At 42.2% G+C, this 8828-nt stretch overlaps 1 long non-coding RNA gene across 2 annotated transcripts; it reads right to left on the bottom strand.

The window, feature by feature from the left end:
* Positions 1–2368: 2368 nt before the first annotated feature.
* LOC128810035 (uncharacterized) lies at positions 2369–7307 on the bottom strand. 2 transcript variants are annotated; one of them, XR_008437905.1, is made up of 4 exons: positions 6031–7307; positions 5444–5906; positions 5088–5176; positions 2369–2720 (listed from the first exon to the last, which is right to left on the bottom strand). It is a non-coding gene; the product is annotated as an uncharacterized LOC128810035 (long non-coding RNA). The 2 variants fall into 2 exon arrangements; XR_008437906.1 differs by having other exon boundaries at positions 5088–5173.
* Between the last annotated feature and the right edge of the window lie 1521 nt (positions 7308–8828).

Here is an 8828-nt window from a genome sequence, read left to right as displayed (position 1 = left end):
GAAAGAAGTAAATAATTCTAAGGACCTGTATAACAATAAAGGCATAAAATGCTAAGTAACTTATTTTGCAGCTTTGCTGACAGCAGGAGTCCATCAGCTGGAAATTGAGAAAGGGAAGCTTCTGATGGCTCATCAGGGATCTGTAGGCTGCCTCTGGATGAGGCAGTCTCACCAGCATGAGACTGCTACAAAAAAAAGACAAAAAACCCTCTAAAAGGGATCAGGAGACTTTTTTTTTTTTTTTTTTTTCAGAGGAGATGGGAAAATACTGAAAGTCGTGGTGAGACAGTTCACTTGAAGAGTCGCTTCTGTCAGCTGGTGTTTAGCTCAACTTCTTCTGTCTCCTGGAGAAAGGCATGATTAGCAAGGGCACGAGAGCATGTCAGTCTAGAAGGCCCCAAATGTGTCAAGTCTGAACTTAGAAACATTAATATAATACCCATAATATACTGCAGTCCATATTATTACTGAGCAGCTAAACCCAGCCCAGGAGGCCCAAAGCTGGAGTCTAGGAGCATGTTTGGCTGCTTTGTTCTAGGCACTAGATGTCAGTGTTTTACCTACATTTACAGAAATTTCCAGTCCCTGGGAGCGCAGAAGTAACAAAAAATAAATATACAAATAAATAAACAACGTAAAGCATCTGCAGTACCAAAGTCCAACCTCTCCTTCTCTCAGGTGCCCAAAAGGAAGTCGACTTTCCCTTCTCCCCAGTTTGTTTATGCCCAGAAGACGAGTCAAACACATGCATGATACCAAAAGTACCTTGAGATATACATATTTTATATACATATCATTTATATAATATAAAAGATTCCTGTGTTTGCTAAGAGCTGCAAACAGATCTGGCCAAGAAGTTTTAATATTCAGAAGGAAACGCACCCATTTCTTTGAAATCTCTTTTTCTACACTGTATAACACACATTTCATCCTGAAAAAGAAACTGGGAAAATGTGGGGGTTTTTTAGCTATTAGAAAAAGCCTCATAATTTTGTCAGAAGCAATTTTACTGAGTTCTTAAACGGCTTTTAAGTTCAGGTGACAAAATGGGATCAAACATATTTACAACAGGAACTAAAGATGGTGTCTTTAACATTTGGTTCATGTCATATCTCCTTTAGGTTTGAATTAGAAAAATCAAAAATGTCTCAAATCAAGTTATTAAGAAAAATTGTACCCAGGATTGTTGTATTCCACTGTCATCTCAATATCAGATTAACAGTAAGTTACACAGTTCAAAATACAGTCCTACCCCTACTCCTTGTGCGTGAAGTCTGTGTGCACAAATCACTTCTAAAAAATATCACTTACAGCAGCAGAAATGCAGTTTGAATTAGCCCATGCAAACTCCTGAGACAGCAATAACTGCAGGGATTAGGAGCTCCCCTTGCCCTCCAGGTGGTCCTGTCTCTGATGTACCACATTTCTACTCCTCTCCCCAAACCCTCTTTGCTCCCATTCTTTCCCCAACACAGGGATGAAGGAGAGGATCCTCTCAGCTCCCTCTTTGACTCCCACGGGTGCTCCATGCTGGACAACCACAGCATGTTTTCCTTTGCCCTTCAGAGCACTCATACATCAGAAAAAGTGAAGCAACTAAAGCAACCAACCAACATGGTGAAAGATGAACACCATCTGCAAATTTTAAGGGTAGTTTTTGTGATGACTTTTGTCCATCACTTTACATATATGCTCTATCTCACTTTGTATATGTTAATTGAACAAGAAATTGTGCTCCACAAAATAAGTAAATCCTCTTTTTTTTTTTTTTTTTTTTTTTTTTTTCCAGTCTGCCTACACATTACAACCAATAAAGAATTCCAAGTATGAGGTGGTAGCTGTAGCCAACAGCAGCCTATGGGTCTTGGGGCAAAGGTAGGGGGTGCCTTTGCTATGCAAATGTCAGTGTTAATCTTGTTATGTCATGTCACTGTTCATAAATGAAGTGTTACAAAGATCACACAGATTCCAAGCAAGTCTGGAAAACTAGAAAACTTCACTAAAAGGAAGGGGATACACTCCTAATTTAAATAAAATCTAAGGCTAAGCTGCCCTCTAGAAGAATAAATCAAGGACGTTTGCACTTCAAATAATAACACAGCTAAATACAATGCTACATTTATGGCTTATTTTTAGACAAAGCCTGGGCAAAATGAAAAAAAAAAATACAATTTTCTGGTCTATTTCCTGAAGAATAAGGAAAAAAAAAAAAAACAAAAAAACCACAAAGCCAAAATGAAACTATCAGCGACCATCTAATGATCCATCATATCCCATATGCTGAAAAGTCATTAGTGTTGCCTCAGCCTGAAGAATCTGTGTTGAATCAGTGTGGTATGAGCGAGTCAAAGCAAATCTAATCGCTGTGGGCTACATTACATCCCAACATGTGCTGAGGAAGACTGGCATCTGCTACTCACGATTAGCAGGGAGGTTTTCAGGGAGGAATGCATCTGTCAGGCAGACCCAGGACCAACAGGATGGCACACAAGCAAGGAAACGGGAATTTCCTCCCTTTTTAACATGAAGCACAGCTTTTTATTTAAACACCTTTTCACACACTGAAGTGGTTTCTCCAGAGAAATAGGTGGAAAGCATAGTGGATCAGAGCTTTCAGAGCCCCGTGTCCCACTGTCACAGCAGGTGACTGCAGATCTCTCCCAGATGTCTTTTGTTCTGCTGCTTTAACAGTGGCTCAGAGGGTCACTGTTAATATAAGTCTGAAGGAAAGATAACACAATTTGATATTTCAACTGTTGATTGGCTGGAAGCAATAAATCACACAATCAACTATAAAATAAATTTAAAGCACAGGACAAAACATCAATTTGTTGTGATGAAATCCAGTCTCTGTTGAAAAGCCAAATCAGCTTACTGGGAGAGAAAGGAGAGCTAGCAGACAGGCACTGCAAGAGTCCAACAATCCACAACAAGTTTATTTTTAAACTGTGTCAGGAGCACTTGTCAGCACCTGGTGTGTGGCTTGCCACGGCCACAGCTCCCGACAACATCAAAAAATGCCCCATCAGAACAAAGTGGTGCTGAAGGAAAACTGTGACTGTGGCAGCTTTTCACTCCAAAGCAGAAGCACCCAAACCTGTCAAGACTTGTCACTGAGACATCAGCCATGAACTTTTGGGTTGCAGCTACTGCTACCAGGCAGAGCAGAATGGATTTGTGTACTGCAGGCTATTCACTCCTCAAACTTCTCCTTATAGTCAGTCTAGTTTGGACAGGATGCAACTGATGGAGAGCCCTCAGAGATCCCACTGTTGTCTAAAGACATTGTTCATAAAACAGTCTCCTTGTTTGGAGACCACAAAAGCATAGAAGAAATATGAGCTGGCAATGCCTCTGTAACAGAAGCAGACAGAAATCAGTATTGCCCTGTGCAATTCAAGGTAAAAACACAGGTAGATCAGCCCCAGGGCTTTACTCCCTCCTTTTGAAAGCTGTTCATGATTCAACTACAGTCTCCAACAAATAGAAAATATTTGCCTTCTTTCCTGGTCCCAGGAAACCAGTGACAGAACAATTACTGATACTCAAAGGGCTGATTCTCGATCACTCCATATAAAGCCATTAACAGGTGTCATTTCAGCCAACTGACATGTATTTGCTAGTGTTTTACCTTTCTATTTTAGCTTTAAAGGTTCTTCCCATTTCTATCACATTCAACAGCATTTCTCTTTGTGGCAAAACTTCAGAAAGGGGTCACTTGCCACTGAGCCACACCTAAATAACACTGGATGAGCAGCCAATTTTTCATCTGCACAGCAGCAAAAGAAATAAATCTTCCTGTCATTAAACCTGAAGAACATCCCACCAATGACACCGAGAAGGCAGCAGAGGTAAAGGATGCTGAGCCAGGAATAGCTGGGGTGAGCTTCAAATGCGGTGGGAATGGGACAGTTTACAAGTCTGAGGTAAAAGTCAGTACTTGTGAAGTTTTTTATTTGCTTTATATTCAAACACAAATTGACTGCAAGAGTCTGAGATTCTGGTACTGTTTGGACTGTGGGAATTTCTGCTCACTCCTTTTTCCCTCCTCCTACTACTAGACCTTCAAACATTCATGTGATCATCTAAATTTGAACATAAAAAAATTTATGCTGAAGCAGTTCTGCATTTGAGCAAATTTTCAACCATTTGAACGAGACAAAACGAAGATGCAGACACAGAAGTCTGTCTAGGATTTGGAGCAATATCCTTGTCCCATGCTCACACCCATGTGTCCGAAGCAGCCCAGGAACCCAGCCCCAAAGCTCCTCTCCCTGTGAAGGATTAAAACCAACTCCCTAGAGCATCATACTGTCATCCATGAATTCCCTAATAACTAACATTTGTCAGCTCTGAGAGAGCCATGAAGTTTCTCACTTCCTACACCACTGGCACTCAAAAATTCAGAGAGCAAATTCAACATGTTCTAGGTTTTCCATCTGCATCTGTAACTCTTCTGAGGAACAGGGAGCAGTCTTTGGTGCTTTTTGGTGTCTGGGGCAAGTAACTTGCTAACAGCCCTCAGAGCCACACATCAGATCCTACACTGAAGACAAATGTTTTTGGGTTTCTGACAGGGTTTTGTCAGACTATGTAGTGAACTACAATTAACTCTGAAGAAAACAGAATGGATAATTTCATGCCCCATTAAACTCATAATTTCCTTCTGCATTTCTGGACTTGGACAACATTGTTCCTATCCCTGCTCAGCCTTCCACAGCCTCACACCCAGTACTGTAGGGCAGAGTTAATTAAATACAAACATTCTCCTCATCAAAGCACTGACTAAGGTGTGCCAACTGCTGTCTCCTCAGATGCCATAAAGGCACCATTAAGTTATCTAAACACTTCCAGAAAGTGTTGCAACACACCCCAAATCACAGCAGTGGGAACAGGCACTCAGGGTGCTCATATCCCCAGGTTCCCAGTCCTCCTGGAAGCCTTGCTAGTGTGTCTCTGTAAAATCTGGTTTGGGGTCGGTCCCCTCAGCGGCATCAGGCCACACCACACAATTTCTGCCCACCTTTGAGGCTGGCAAGACACAGAAGAGAAGTCTGTATCCCCATAGCATAAGACCTTGTATTTACCAGATCAGGAGATGTTTCCTCTTTCACAGCTGCACCTTCTGAGCAGGCTGCCAGGAAAAGCCAGGTCTGTATCAGCTTGTCCACTTCTACTGAAGGGATACAATGGGAGGGCAAAAATTCAAGAGCTGAAGGACACACATTTCAGAGGATCATACAAAAAAAAAAAAAAAGACAGAAAGCCTTAAGTCCAAGCCACAGAAAGGTCCCCCAGCTTAAAACTCACACAGACAACAAAGAATAAACAGCCCCACCTGCTCCTATTATCCACACATGATATTTCCCATCAGGTAATTTTCAAATCGCTTTCACGTACAACCAGCTCCCAGTCAGGAGTCCTGCCTTCCCCCTTCTCTTACCAGAGGTCTCACATCATCTTAGAATCACAGGATCATTTCATTAGGGAGAGACCCTTGAGACCATTGAGTCCAGCTCTGCCAGGTCCACCACTAAACCAGGTCTTCAAATGCCACATCCACACATCTTGTTGCATGGCATATCAGCAAGGACCATGTGAAGCCTCCTGAAGCATCTCTGGGTTCCTTGTTTCCCCCTGGGGAGAACAACACTTCAGGAGATTTAATGGGGAACAGAAAGTACCTCTGGTAGCGTAGAAAAAATACTATTAAAAGAGAAGGCCAAAAGAAGAAACCCTTGAGAATGTCATTTGCTGAAATGGCAGAGTTGATGAGCAGCTTCTTCAGCATGAGAATTTTCAGTGGGAGGGCTGTCAGCCCTGCTTTGGGCTCTCAGAAACTCTCCAGCAGTTCTGCAAGGGGCTCAGGAGCACTCCTGACAGGAGGATGTGGTTTTTCCAAATACCTGGAAGGGAAGGAAGCTGTAACCCATTTAAATCACATAAGCAGCTCTTTTAGCCTCCTTAGTCTTTTAGCCAGGGCTGCCTCTCCAGCAGGGGACTGCACCTGAGTAACTCCTCAATACTTACAGGGAAATGCCACAGAAAATTTAGAGTCATCTTCCCAGGAAAATGAACCCATCCCTTCTGTTTGCCAGAAAAATGCGCAGTGAAGGGTGTTTCCATAAACCTTCTGCATTGCTACTGAGTCAGCGAATGCCAGGAAATTTTACCAGCCTTTGACCCTGAGTACATGTTTGGATCCCAAATTAGCCACAAATCTCCTCTGGTCCCAGTTTGCACTCAGCTCCCTTTGAAAACAGGAGTAAGTAAGATTTCTGAAGTGGGTTTCCAGTTTCTCCCACAGTCACCCCTTTCACTACATATGAACACCTTAAAACATATTTCTGTTTATAAGAACAAACACTACATGTCCTGAGAGCAAAACCAATTCCTAGGATTTTCTGTTTGATAATGATGGCAACAGCTCCCCTGACTAAAGGCAGATGCTGGTTTTTTTTGCTACTTCATGCCAACCTCAATCTTCTTTTACCCCTTGTGTCCAGAGGCATGTTAAGTGTGTGTTCACAGACTTGGGAACCACATCATGGTGCTTTCCCCTGCCACTTATCATTCAGCTAGCTTTTAGTTGAAAATATTAATCAAAAAGTGCATCCTCATTGTAGTCATGTATTTTCACACCTGAACAGCAAGTATCAATTCTGAAAGTTGTTTCATGTCTCCTTTTCTTCATTTCCAGGGGTGATTTTCCAGTTCTTCCAGGATGTCTTTCCCACCCTCCTGGAGCTGCACGTGTAAGCTTGCCTGTCTCATCTCCTTCGGTTCAACCAGAATTTCATGTCCAAACCTTGACAGTCAAATTGAAAACCTTGTGTCCTCTTCCACTCCCAAAGTCAACATGGCCCATGAAACCTCACAGAAGGAGCAACTGGGAATAAAATTCTCCTTAGAGAGCCCCTCCCTCCTTCTGAAATGGACAACCTATTTTGTCAGAATTTGAGAACAAATTTTCTTGTCTTTTCCAAAGAAGTTTTTGACAAATTTTCAGCTTTTTCCCTCCAAGAGCATGGACACTCTTTGTAGGTAACAAATATATCAACCTGCTAGCAGGCAACCATATAAATTATTATTGCAGCAGCATCCCATACATCCCTTGTAATAGAGGCTCTCAAACAGGCTTTGTTTCTTACATCATTCCACACCATCTGACATAAGAGTCATTCCTGATGCTATTTTTAGTAAACTAATCTGTGTTTGGAGGCAATTTTCCCCCTCAAATATTTCTGGGTGTTTGATAACCCGCACAGTCCCCACAAGCTGATCATTTGTCATCCTTCACCAGAGAAGGTCACTTACGGCCATTTCAGCACCTCCCAGTACTTCTCTCCCATGAAGAAATGATGGGCATTATTGAAGTACAGTAAATAAGTTGGCATTAAGTTTCCAAGACAAATTGTTCCAGAATATTGGTTTCATATTAGGTCACAGGGAAGAAATGACACCTGGTTGGACTTAGGAGCATGCTGAGGTGCCAAGGAGCAGGACAAGCCTGTGAGAAACCAGGTTCTCCTGGCTCCACGGCAGATAGAGCCATCGAGTCCATCTGCCAGGGTCTTTGTCACACCACTAGGAATCATGTCTTGGAATATGTTATGTTTTCTCTAAGCACTACAGCTCAGAGAAATTCAGGAATTCAGCATCACCTGGTTTATAGCAAGGAAACGGGGCATGTCTGGATTGTATCCCCTACCAAAGCATGCCACACTCTTAGAGCAGAATTTCTTGCTCCACATCACTTGGTTGTCAAAAAGCACTAGGAAAGCTCCAAAAAATGTTTGCTGGGGCCTCTGCAAACCTCTGTCCTTCAGGATCAGAGCTGTTCTTTTGGGCCATTACGTGGCACTAACTCCCAGACCTTTAGAGCTAATTTGAGACCTATCTAGTCCTGGAGAGACAGAATCCAGATGGAGGATTTGGAAGCATCTGTAGCAAAACTGACACAGAAGGCACAGCTGCTGGGTCCCAGGGGGTGTGGGTCTGCCCCAGCCCAGATGGGATGGGCATGGCATACAGCACATTCTGGTCTGCACCCACAGCTCTGGCATCTCATCTTAAAAAGCAATCAATCATTTAAAGCTTTGCAAAGCTCCTGCCACTGTACTTCAGCCAGTCACAGTAGCTGGGAAAAGCTCCTAAATTATAGCTCAGCTGCCTCAAAATGATGGCATAACCAACCTTGATTTACAGCCCTGGAGCAAACCTGAAAGGTTTGATATTCTTGCAGTCCTTCAAACCCCACCATTACACTCTCCATCCTATTTATCCTCTGAGTTTATCTAGCAACTGGAAGAAGTACTTGGACTATTTCTGAGCATTATTTCATGTGGTGCAAGAGAAATTGGCCCTGTAGCTATAATCAGATTACTTCTTGCCAAGGACCCTGTGTAATACCTCTATGGCACTTGCTGTTATTCCTGCAAAATGCCATTTCACTTATTTTCCTGCATCCAGAAAAATGGATCATTTAAAATGTCCATGTTTAACTTGTATACATTTTTTCTCAGGATTTTAATAGGATTTGTCATCATCTGTAAAGCACCATGAAATGTAATATTCTCCCCAGAAGAGGGTATGAAATTTGTCTACCTTATCAGAAATTTGTGTACAACTTGCTTCTTGGATTAAGTGCTTGACTCACTGAATGCCTTCTTCTCACACTAAGGGTATCCAATTGGCATGTTAGGAAATACATGGTTCTTTTTTCTTGTTCTAATGGTAGTCATAGCCTCAGAAGGGATGCATGACATTTTATTGTGCATGCATATGTTTATACTTATTTGCTGGAGCTTGAGGAAGAACATTATGTC

Source organism: Vidua macroura, chromosome 7 (genome assembly GCF_024509145.1).
Source record: "Vidua macroura isolate BioBank_ID:100142 chromosome 7, ASM2450914v1, whole genome shotgun sequence".
NCBI lineage: Eukaryota > Metazoa > Chordata > Aves > Passeriformes > Viduidae > Vidua > Vidua macroura.
Note: the sequence above shows the minus strand (reverse complement) of the source record. Positions and strands in the feature narration are given on the sequence as shown.